The sequence below is a fragment of the Ahaetulla prasina genome, chromosome 5, assembly GCF_028640845.1.
Source record: "Ahaetulla prasina isolate Xishuangbanna chromosome 5, ASM2864084v1, whole genome shotgun sequence".
NCBI classification, from domain to species: domain Eukaryota; kingdom Metazoa; phylum Chordata; class Lepidosauria; order Squamata; family Colubridae; genus Ahaetulla; species Ahaetulla prasina.
In genome coordinates, this window is record NC_080543.1 from 58,576,058 (window position 1) to 58,588,666 (window position 12,609).

Consider the following 12,609-nt stretch of genomic DNA (forward strand, 5'->3'; position numbering starts at 1 on the left):
TGATATTATTCATGTCTCTTTGCTGATACAGTCCTGGAAATAAGTGATTTTTTTTGGCATTTTTTTTCTTTGCAGAGATTTTTCTTACAAAAGAGTTTATCTCTCTCTGAATCCTTGGTACTATATAAGTTACTATTATTCTTGGTCAATCAAAAGAAACAGGACAGTTTTACCAGTCTAAGTAGCATGCAAGTAGTCCTTACCTTATGGTCACTAGTGACCATTTGAAGTTATAATGGTCCTAAAAAAGGGACTTATAACCAATCCTCACACTTAAGACTGTCTCAGTGTCCCCATGGTCCTGTGATCAAAATTCAGGTGCTTGGTAACTGGCATGTATTTACGACGGTTGCAGTATCCTGGGCTTATCTGATTGCCACTGGTGATCTTTCCAACTGGCTTCTGACAAGCAAAACTCAGTGGGGAGGCTGGATTTTCTCATTTGAGGTTTATGAAAGATGAAACCATGTGACTCGCAGCAAATAAGATTAAAAAATGAGACATGACTGACTTAACAAATGCTTCACTTAGCAATGGAAATTCTGGTCCCAATTTTGGTCATAAGTTAAGGACTACCTGTGTGTTGTCTTATCCATATAGAAGGGCACCCGTTTGAGGAAGGCTGTTAAGTTTTATTTATTTTGATTAGCTTCCAAATTTTGCCCTTAGCAATAGCACTTAGCCCTATATACTGCTTCATAGTGCTTTTACAGCCCTCTCTAAGTGGTTTAAAGGGTCAGCATATTGCCCTCAACAATCTGGATCCTCATTTTACCGACCTCGGAAGGATGGAAGGCGGAGTCAACCTTGAGACTGGTGAGATTCGATCTGCCAAACTGCTGACAGCCGGTGATCAGCAAAAGTAGCCTGCAGTACTGCACTCTAACCACCATGGTCCTTATTGATCATGCTTATAATATATCTTTTCTCAATTTATTTTTCTCCTTGTTAAACCTTAGTTGAAAATCAGCACAGTTTATAAACAGAAAATAATTTAATATAGAATTAATATGAGAAAGGAAAAGTATTACTGACCAGTTTCCAAATTAGATTATTTTGAGCAATATGTGCTTCCTCTTTTGCTTTATACTGATATACTTCTGGAAAACCTCTCAAAATCCAAAGTGTGTAACATTTACTGGAACCATTAGGTGAGGCAAAATATGACCTGATTTCCCTCGATGTCTTGTAAACAACAAAGGAAATGCCAAATATGAGAAATGAGCTGGAAACAATGGTTCCAGTAATCAGCTGAGATTACTGGCATATCATCTGATCTACAGGATTATAATAAGGTACCATTACTCCAAAATTTTCAATATCACTTGTTTCAGAATCAGCTTACCCTTCTTTTAAGGAAAAAGGTATTCACTATTCATTATTCTGTCTTTCTCAAAAAGGATGTTAAGAACTGTTTTAAGAATTCCCCCCTGTTTATTTGGGTAATAAGATCCTTGAAAGGACTTTGATCAAATTTCTTCAAAGATTAACAGATATCCTCTAAAAGTACATCAGTTTATTCTGAAGCAGGTATTTGCTAAACTCATAGACGGGTGTTGAATTCTAAAGGAATTATATTGTTTCCTGGTCTTTGCAGTAGGTTTCCTTAAAACTTACTGCTGACATCACAAAGTCTCCTCTCAAATTCCTCCCCTCCCACTGATTTCCTCATTCAGGTAATTCTAAGTCCAGTTCTTACCAACTTGTTTTTGACTGACAGTGAATGCAGAGAGAGTTAGGGTGGGTAAAGGAGAAAAAGGAGGGCTTTTGAAAGTCTTCATACATGCTTTACCACTTTCAGTGAAGGACTATAGGTTTGTCATGAAAGTAAATTCATGAAAGGAACTTGAACCTTGCTCCTTTACAGGTAAGAGATAATTTTGAAGAGGAATGCAAAATTCTTTAGTGATAATGAAAACAATTTGCATAGTTTTATTGTTATATTAAGACTTTTTTAACAAAGGATTTTCAAAAAATCTTTTGAAGTTTACATAAACAATCCTGGAAAGGAAAGCCTGCTGAGTGCTGATGAGGTTCAGGTTGTGAAAAAATAGTAAAGATATGCAGGGCTTTTTTTTTTTTAAAGAACACAATATTTGTTGAAGATGACATGTTACTGATCTTGGAGATGTCTCTGGAAAGAGATGTCAAATACAAAACTTATGTGACATTGATTTGTGAAGAGATGTCTCATTTTATCATGTGCATTTATTTTATTTTCTCAAATAAGTTTTAATGGATGCATTTCTTAACTTTATCAGAAACATTATTCCTTAGACAAATAAGGAATTTTTCTATGAGCTTTCTATGCTAATTGTAACAGGACAATATTTTATCTGGAAAATGTGGGTATGTTAATTTCATGCTTATGAAAGATGACATCTAAGCTGTAAATGCCATTAATGCATTTCAACTTTTTAAAATCTTTGAGTTATTGTAAAACCTATGCTTAAACCAATTTAGAGGCAAATTAGTATTTTCCATTTTGTTCTAGATTAAGAATGTAAAATAATTAATATAAAACATGAATTTACACCCTCTATTTAAATATACCGTATTTTTTGGAGTATAAGATGCACCGGAGTATAAGATGCACCTTAGCTTTTGGGGAGGAAAATTAGAAAAAAGCTAATTGGCAGGTGGATTGGCCACCCGGAATACCACCAATTCATAAACACATAGAATGATTACATATAAATGGGGACAGTAGGACAGGGACAGTAGGCATGCTGCTGTGCTTATGCACGCCCCCTTAGGGACCTTTAAGAAACATGAAAGGTCCAAGGTAGGCAGTTTAAGGTAAAAGGCATGGGAATTAGAGAGACTAACAACAGAATCAGGTAGAGTGTTCTAGACATTTACTACTCTACTGCAGAAGTCATATTTCCTAAATCAAGATTAGAGCGATTTACATTGAGTTTGAATCTATTGATAGCCCTTGTATTATTACAGCTGAAATTAAAATACTCATTTACAGGTAAAACATTTTGGTAAATAATCTTATGAACTAAGTATAGGTCAGAATGTAGATGGCGTAATTTGAGGCTATCCAGACCTAAAATTTCAAGCCTGGTGAGATAGGGAATTTTATTTCAAGCAGAAGATTTGACTACTATTCTAGTAAAATATTTCTGGACCCTCTCTAATGTATTGATGTCTGAAATACAGTAAGGGTTCCAGGCAGGTGAGGAATATTCAAATATAGGTCTGGCAATTATATGTCCTAGTTTGAAGTATCCCATTATCAGAGAGAAAACTTTGCAAAATAAGATTGACAATTCTTAATGCCTTTTTTGCAATGATGTTACAGTGAGCTCTGGGACTTAGATTTTTTGAAGTGAGTACTCCTAGGTCCTTGACAGAGTGTGGGTCAACTTTTAGATTGTTTCCAGCCAGCAAATATTTGATGTTCTTATTTCTATTGCCAATGTGCAGGACCGAGCATTTGTTAGGAGAGATTTGGAGTTGCCAATTGTTTGACTAGTTAGATACATAGTCTAAGTCATTTTGAAGGGTAGTAGATTTGTCTCTGGTGTTGAATAGTTTAACATCATTGGCAAAGAGGACACAGCTGCTTATAATTTGATCACAAAGGTCGTTGATATAAAGCAGAAAGAGTGTTGGACCTAGAACGCTGCCTTGGGGAACACCGCTGTTAATAGGTGCAGGATTTGATAGGGTGCTGCCTATTTTGACCACTTGTTGCCTGTTTGACAGGAACCCAGCTATCCAATTATGTAGGGGTCCAGAAATGCCATAAGATTTTAGTTTCAGAAGTAGTTTGTTGTGTACTACTGAATCAAAGGCTTTACATCTATGTAAATTGTGTCTATTGCTTTGCCCAGTTTGAGTTGAGAGGTCCAGATGTTTTTGCAGTGTATGAGTTGCAGATTACATGACAAATTTTTCCTGAAACCAAATTGTCTCATGAAGAATTAGCTCTTGTGATACTTGAATATGTTTCAGATCTAGGGACTTTTTATAGAAGATGGCAACACCACCTCCTCTTCTGATTTCGCGGTCAGACTGATGGACATGGTAGTCATTTGTAGTGGTAATGGAGTCTGAAAAGGATTTGTTAAACCACGTTTCACAAACAAATATAATGTCAAATTGAGTGGTATTTAGAAGAAGAAATTCCGGCATTTTGTTTGCGAGGCTTCTTGCATTGATTAGTTTGCATTTAAGATCTGTAGTGGTGAACCTGGATGATTTTGGAGGTGTGCATACCTAGTTTTGGATGTTAGGGTGTTGAGTCTGTTGATTGTTGGGATGCTTGATTATTGGTTATTGGGTTGTTGTGGTTGTAGGGACGTGAGCTGTTGCTTTTGTGTTTGATGCACTCAGCACAATAGTTGATGTAAAGGTCAGTTTCACCACAATCCAGGCATCTTCTGAGCACTGCGCAAAGCTCATGGGAACATGCACACTGTAATATTGAAGGGTTGGGCCGCAAACGCAGTTTATTATGATTAATGAAGTTTCTGGGAAGTGTGTTTATTGAGTGGATGAATTTGCATTTACTGGACTCGCTATTACAAATGACAAATTACAAATGCAAAAGCGAGAAACCATCATGCTGTCGTTGTTTTTGTATTCAGGGCCGTCATGGGAGATGTCAATAATTTCATCATGAGGGAGAGTTGATGCAGGAAAATTGCTCCTGATGCTCCAAATCCTAGTGATGTCATTTATTTCATTGTTGTGCTCAAGTCCAAATAAGATGGTGTTTGGATGCTTTTGTTCACATTCAAGTACATCTTTAATGAGGATTGAGATATCAGTAATAGTGTAGCTAGTTCCATGAGGTTGTGATTTAGGCTGCGGTTGTAGAGATGGAGTAGGTTTTTGTGATGGTGGGTTTTCACTTTTCTGCTTTATATCATCTTTATTGAGCGAAGCTACAATGGTGTTAAGGGATTTTAATTGCGTTTCAATGGTGTTAAGGGATGCTAAACAAGATTCAATAGTGTTCACCCTTTCTTGCAGGGCATTGACATTGTCTAGTTTTGGTTTGCAAGATGGGCAGAGAAGATGGGCATCTTTTTTCAGTTCCATTGGGATTAATTTTGTCTTTTGACTTAATTTCAAATGAGTTCGTGATTCAAGCAATCTATTGTAACAAACTCGGAAATAACATTTGAGAACATTTGAGAATGTTAGAACTACACAGACTTCAATCTGACCTAAGCATAGAACATAAAATTATCTACCACAATGTCCTACCTGTCAATGACTACTTCAGCTTCAACTACAGCAATACATGAGCAAATAATAGATACAAACTCAATGTAAACCGCTCCAAACTTGATTGCAGAAAATATGGCTTCAATAACAGAGTGGTCAATGCCTGGAATGCACTACCTGACTCTCTGGTTTTTTTCCCAAACGCCCAAATCATTAAGCTTAAACTGTCTACTGTTGACCTCACCCCATTCCTAAGAGGTCTGTAAGGGACGTGCATAAGTGCACCTGCGTGCCTACTGTCCCTGTCCTAATATTCCTTTTTTGCTTACTCTTTTCATGTATCCAAATTATGTTTATAATTTTACCTGTTATCTTATATATAATTGGCAAATAAATAAATAAATAAAATAAATTAAAAAAACAAATGCTCTAAACTTTTCCAAACCAAGTAACTTCAGGTTATCACAGAACTACAACTTGCAGAATTTCCAGTCAGCATGGCTGCTGTGGTCACGGCACTTCTGGAAGCATAGATGATGTCATCTATGCACATTGTGAGTTAATTCTATCCATTCACTGTGTGCCTTGAAAATTTTAAGAACCATTACATGTTATAGAGGATAATACAAAATAATTTGGTCTCAGAATTCCTAAATTAGCCACTCATGAGGCAAATGGTAAGCAATGCCTTTTTGTTTATATGCCACATTTTGAAAATATCTGTCCACTTTGTAGGATAGCATATTATGAAAAAAATGTACTCCAGGTCTCCCTGATGTGCTAACATTCTACATGCATATGGCATTTCTTTTTGGGAAGCACCCAAGATAACCATAACAGCAACTTTGCATTTTGAAGTTCTAAAAGCCCCAGAGTTCTACAACTTTAAATTTTAATTATAATTCTGCATACTTATCTTATTCTCTACCTTTCAGGCAAGGCATCCTGTAGCATTATTGAACAAATAATATCTCTCTCTTTCTCCCTCCCTCCCTTCCTCTCCCCACTTCCCTCCCTTCCTCTCGGTCCCCGAGTGTGTGTGCATGTGTATTTGTCAAACTGCTCATGTCCTTTAGTTGTTCCAAACACAGGATCTCCAAATGTTGTTGAAGTCTCATCCACTCTCTCCCTCCAGTGGATTTAGAGGACCAATGATAAAAAAATAATGTGATTTCTAGTTCAAATCATTTACAGTATTGGTTAAATGTTTATTGGTGATCAAAATGCAGACCAAAGCAGACCAATCTAAAACAATGCATCAGTGTTTGTCTTGGAGTAATCTAAAAACAGATCATAAACTCATGTTTGAAGCCTGCAGATTTTAAATTTTGGCCTAGATGTGCCCAGAAATGTCCAAGGTTCATGCTGTACAGTCAGGCTTGGTTCAGACAGGTTCAAACAGACCTTTTAAAGTTGTTCAAGCAAATAAGGCAATGTAACAATCATCAACTAAGAGCGGCACCAAACTTTTTGTTCTTTGCTTGATTTTACAGATAATACAGTTTCTTCAATTTTACAGCCTAGTGATGTTTAGCTAATGCAGTCAGTCAATAGCCTCTTGTCAGTAGTGGAAAACTAAACCATGATTCAGACTGTGCTAGGTACTGAGAGAGAACAGTACCTGGCAGAAATTTAACTATTTTATAGATTCTCAAACATTTTTTCAAAGCATGTTTGTTTCCTTTAAACAATTAAGAACATGTTGGGATCATTCCAATATTTTCTTTATTTCTGGTACACAGAATAATGTATATGTGTGTGTATATATACACACACACACAAACACACACATATATATGAATAGGTGTATGTGTGCATGTGTATGTTTCACACACACAGTGACAAAAGATGCATGTTATACTAAAGACATTTTTGCGTGATGAAAGAGTTAAAATGAAATCTCCAATCTCATGGAATTCATTATATGTTAAAACCTGGATAACTGTTATTCCACTGTTCTGTTCTTAATCTCCTGGAAAGAAAATATACTCATGAGTAAAGTATTAGAGACTCAAGCAGAACCTTTCCATTTCTGTGGGAACTGCAAGTGATTATGGGGAAGGGGAATAAATAATAGATATTTTCCAGCTCGCCCAAAGAGCACAGTGGTGCTACAACATATTTTACCTATTTATCTATATTTAAGATTTATAAAACCACCCAACTCCAACAATACATATGTTTGGGTTTGGATAATTATTTCTTAAACCAGGTACGTCTTTTCTATTTTTTTAATGTTAAAGAGCACATTTGGTTTGCAGTCATGCCTCAGCGGCAGTTGCAGGGGGTATTAGAAGCAAAAATGAATGGAAACATTGATCCTTCTTTTTCACTTTTTGCTACTTCTCTCTCTGTTCTTCTTTTTTCTTGCTTTTATTTTTCCATCTCCAGAAATCATTGGAGAAAGGAAAGCCCATTCTATAAGAAAGCTTCTTGTAGAGGCTTGTAAAGCTAAGCAATGGGCAACATGAAACAAGTCTGAGGGCTTCAGATTGTTCTCTTTCTTTCAATGTGTCACTGTAATTTGTGACACTGTAATTTATGACATTACCTGCTGTACTCTGCTACAAGATTTCTAAGAAAAATGGGTTGGTAGCATGTCCTCTGAAACAGCTCACTATTCTAGGGTCTTTCCTGACATCTATATGGTCCTAGGTACTGCAATTAAGATTTCCTTCCTTCCTTCCTTCCTTCCTTCCTTCCTTCCTTCCTTCCTTCCTTCCTTCCTTCCTTCCCCCCCAAAGACTCATATTCCCCAATATGAGTCACCAGAGTCAATGCAATTAAATTTAAAATCTATAAATGAGAGAAACAGACTCACCTTGCTGATATATGTGTGTATTTAGATTCTCTGCATGTGATTGGAACATTGAAAGTAGGGTGCCCAGTTACAGGATAGAATAAAGTGGACATTGAAACATTTACCTTGATTCAATTCAATAGTTAACCTTGATTTCCCTACTACACATATTCATCTTTTTGTGTGATATAAAAATAAAGAAATTGACTCTAATATAATTATCAAATCTGGGGCAAGTTTAATGGCCTGTATATTGAGATGATCTTTGGGCAGTATAAATTGTCTAAACTTAAATGCTATTGGTTTTAGTGGAAAATGCTTAACTGTTAATTTAGTGACGAATCTGAAATAAAGTTAGGTTTTTATTTTAAGGCATCAATTGTTTCCATAGCAAGAGGCAATTAAATGGCTTAAAATTAGACAGGAGTAAATCTTTCTTTGGAAAAAGTTGATGAATGAGTTTTGCTTAGAACATTATTGATTGCAATATTTGGGGTTAGGGAGGAATTTTCCACCACGTCAAACTAGCTAATGACTTGGAGGATAGTGATCAAGATGTTCCAGGATTAGTTCTGGTTTTGGTTTGTTTTTGCTTTTTGCTTACTTGCTCAGGTCATTTTACATTCCCTCTATGCAGGATATTATTTTCTACAGTTTATTGCTTGGATTTGACCTAGCAGATACATAGATATATCATGTGAAAAGGAAGGGGGATTTTTCAGATGTGTAATGTGTTGGGTTGTTTGCAATTGACTGGGAAAAAATGCCCTTGTCCAAATGGAAACTAACATTTTTCATATCATTAAAATGTTTGATACACATGAAAGAAGATTAAGATTGTTGGTGATTTCTAGCTGCTAAAGTCTCAATCCAAGTTTGTACCTAAGCTGAAAAGATGCCCAAGGGGGAAAGCAAATAAATTGATTCTGGATCACTTAGTATTGAAGGATCATTTGTGATGTCTGAATAAAAACTGTATTGTGTTAGGTGTGAAAGAGAAGTCCACACATGAAGATTCAATGAAAACAGGTTTATTGCTAAAAGCCTATTCACAGGAATCTTAACTAATAGTTGGCACATGCTTACAGTTAGATAAGGGTCTATGACACACAAGGAGGGTGGTGAATTTAGTTCTTTTGTAGATCTGTACAGTGGCCCCCAATCTTTTGGGCATTGGGGATCAGTTCTATGGAGAAAGGTTTTTCCATGGATTGGAGGGGGCATATGTTGCCTGCATCCCCCGGATGGAGCCTCGCTTGTTTGCGCGGCCTGGTTTTCTGGCATGCTGTGGCCCGGGGGTTGACCCCTGCTGTAGGAGTTCTAGGCTAATTTCCCTTTTCACTCCTTCCCCAGATTCTGCCATCCCATTTCCTACAATTGTGATTACCCAATTCATAATACAAGTGCCTTACATCTAGATTTAGCAATCATCTGTAAATTATAAATGGCCTTTCTTTCTGTGCTGATTTGCCAGTCAGGACAAAAACATTGCACTATTAGTGTTCAGGTGTGGATTATGCTAATTTTACACCTGATATTCATCATCAGCCAGTTACATACTACAAGTTTAGTTACAGGCTATCATTTGCTTTTTGTTGCAATAGGTGATTTGTAAAACTCCATAGTTCTTTCCCACTTTCTTTGATGTAAAATTAATGAAACAAGGCGATTAGTTATTCAAATAGTTAATTGCAATCACCTTGTTCTTCTAAAAGAGGAAATCCTTTTGTTGACAGTGGACTGGACTATATTATTGTCTGCAAACATTTTAAGACTCAGTCTGAAGTTCTGAACACTGTTGAACTTTTGAGCAGAGACAGATATAAAAGAAAAGTAATAAAGATAAGATAGTATAGAATGTAAATAAACAAACCTCATGCCACCATCATTTTTCTGATTATAATATAGTTGTTTTTATTTTGAGTGCCTTTGAAATGTAGCATTGCAAGTCTTTCCCTCATAAAGGAGAATTGGTTAAAACCTGTTATATAATTAAAGTTTGCTGTTGCACTCTGATGATTCTTTCCAATGGATTTCATTGGGTAAGATTAAATTCAGTGTTTTGCAATGGCTATTTAAGCCAGCTAGAATTTTATCAAAATTTTAAGTCATGGTGAAATATTTAAAATTAGACATACATTTTTTCCCCAGTATCTGCTAGGCATAATTTAAAACTAAATTATTAGCTCGCTGTATTTTGAATAATTTGCATTTATCCATCAGATCAAGGATGGGCTGCATTATGTCTTTCTATCTTGCCAGGGGATTGTATGGAACAATGACAATTTGGTAGCACAGAGGGATGTAACAGTTTAAAACCTTTTGGTCTTTTTGATAACCTTAAGATTGACACTGAATACTATCACTATCATTAAGAAGCAATTAGTGCAGAATATAAGAAATGCAGTAGCTATTTTAAAGCTTAAGGCTTAATTTGGATCTAAACGCTTTAATGAAATCGTAAGAATGTATGTAGTTCACTCCTGCCTTATATAAATTTCAATTACTCAGTGAAGAATCTAAGCTGGCTATAAATGTGGAGTTCCTGGTTATTCAGCCAACATTCTGGATAAATAAACTCAGAAATCAGGTTTACTTATCCTTTACTCCAGTTGCTTCATGTGATAGTACATATTAGTCTAGAAAAAGGCACACAACCTAATTTTGAAGTGATTGATCATTGTATGTACAAAGATTGTTGAAATTCCTCACCAATATTTGTGGGCCAAAAATTGGGTGGGTCGTTTTCCTGATTTTCTCTAGAAGAAAGAGAAATCCCCAACTTGATAACAGTGGGTCTAGGACCTTCAGGTACCCACCCTTGGCCACAGGAGAATGGCCAGGAGAAGGTCAGTGGAGGAGGAAAGCTGGCTGTAAATGGGATGAGGTGGAAGGCTGGAGGCGAAGGAGATGTGGCCAAGTTGGGAGCCTGAAGGTCCCATTCCGGTAACTTCTTCTTAACAATGACAATAACAATACTATTGAAAACAGTCAATATTCTCATAGTGCTCTCACATGGTATTTAAAGGAACTGTGCAAAGCCAGAAAGCTGCATACTGCTAAAGAGGTTATTTACAGCAAAAGGCAGAATGTTTATTCACATACTTTGGAGATCTTCTACGTAAATAAATATAAGAACACTTACAATATATTGTAAGCCACCTAGAGTCACCTTGCAGCAAGATGGGCAGCAAATTAATTTAATAAATAAAAATAAAATGGTCCATTCATTCCAATTTCTCCAATTTCTATCTTTAAAAAACAATAATTTCTGAAACAAACTCTCTCTCCTTGGATTGAATGGGAATTGATAGGAGGGGAAAGCAGGAGAATTTCTCTCCCCAGGATTACCAGGTGTGTTTACCAAGGCAATAAAAGCTCATATCTATTTGCCCCACTTACATAAATATTATATTGAATCTTCTTTCCAATACATGTGCCTGAGTCATGAAATCTATTTTTTTAACTTCCAAATTCGTTGTTTGTCCTTCAGCAGTAACCTACTTCAGCAGAGCTATTAGCTATTATGATACCTCTCTGCTCCTTTGCCATTTTTCTTGATTTAGATCTTCACATCTTTTGACATGGTCCATAGACCAATAAAATCTTATTGCTCTACATCAGTTGGTCATCTCATATTTTGTATATTTCCGAATGTTTTAATCTCTGCTCAACGGTCTATTTATTTACTTATAAAACTATTGGCCTGCTTGTTAGTGAAAATGCTTATAATGCAATAAAAAGGGGGAAACATTCTGATTTCAGGCTTCTAGTCGAACAAAGACAGTATAATAGAGTGAGGAAGGATGCAGAAGTTGGACATGCTTCTTATAACCAGCTAACCTAGAAACCTGTCACATGAACTGCAGTGTACTGTAGCTAAGGGACAGTCTAAGAAATGCATATTCCAATTCAGCTGACCTTATAAATAGTCGAAGGTACTGCATCCTTCAAATCCAGTCTCAAATTCTTTAGATCACGGACTTTATAGAGTTGTTTGAGAAAGGAAGAATTTGTAAAGTTCTTGAAGTCATGGGTACGCTAGCTTTTTAACCTTAAAAGCCATAGAGATTTCTCAGTCTGGAGGCGCACATACATGCGCAAAAGACAACCTGGCACCTACACACAGACATATTACTTGTTCCCATCTCTCCAAGCAATATATTGCAGATTATTGCCTTCCTGTTATCAATAAGAAACCAGCTACCTGGTCCACAAACTGCTAATTAGATAATGGCATAAGGAGAGCTTTTATCAGTGTCTTGATGGCCAACTCATGTGCTGATCACACACACGGTAGTAAAGTGCTGCATGTTATCTCCATGGAGTAAATTATCCATCCATATTTTAGATGTGATATTTGAAAAGGATAGGCTAGGGCCCTGAAGGAAATCCTTGGACTTTTTTCTGTTTTATTATTGGCATGTTTATGTTTGGTTTCATTTTCCAAAAGTGACAAAAGTTAAAGGATAGGCTGCATGCACATAATTCAAGTTTGCATCCATCTCTGTGCAATGCATACAAATAAAGTAAAAAAAACATGGAGATGATTTTTTCCTGGACTTGGCTATTCATACTAGATTTTTATTTTATTTAACCATCCTTGTATGTCATTGCCACAA

General features: G+C 36.3%; 1 protein-coding gene across 1 annotated transcript in view; it reads left to right on the forward strand.

Annotated features, from left to right (window-relative positions):
• Window positions 1–1,719: 1,719 nt before the first annotated feature.
• KCNJ15 (potassium inwardly rectifying channel subfamily J member 15) overlaps window positions 1,720–12,609 on the forward strand; it is a 32,141-nt gene continuing 21,251 nt past the window's right edge. Inside the window, exon 1 of the mRNA XM_058186012.1 lies at window positions 1,720–1,867. The gene's annotated coding sequence lies outside the window, so the exon portion shown is untranslated. The remainder of the gene's footprint in view (window positions 1,868–12,609) is intronic.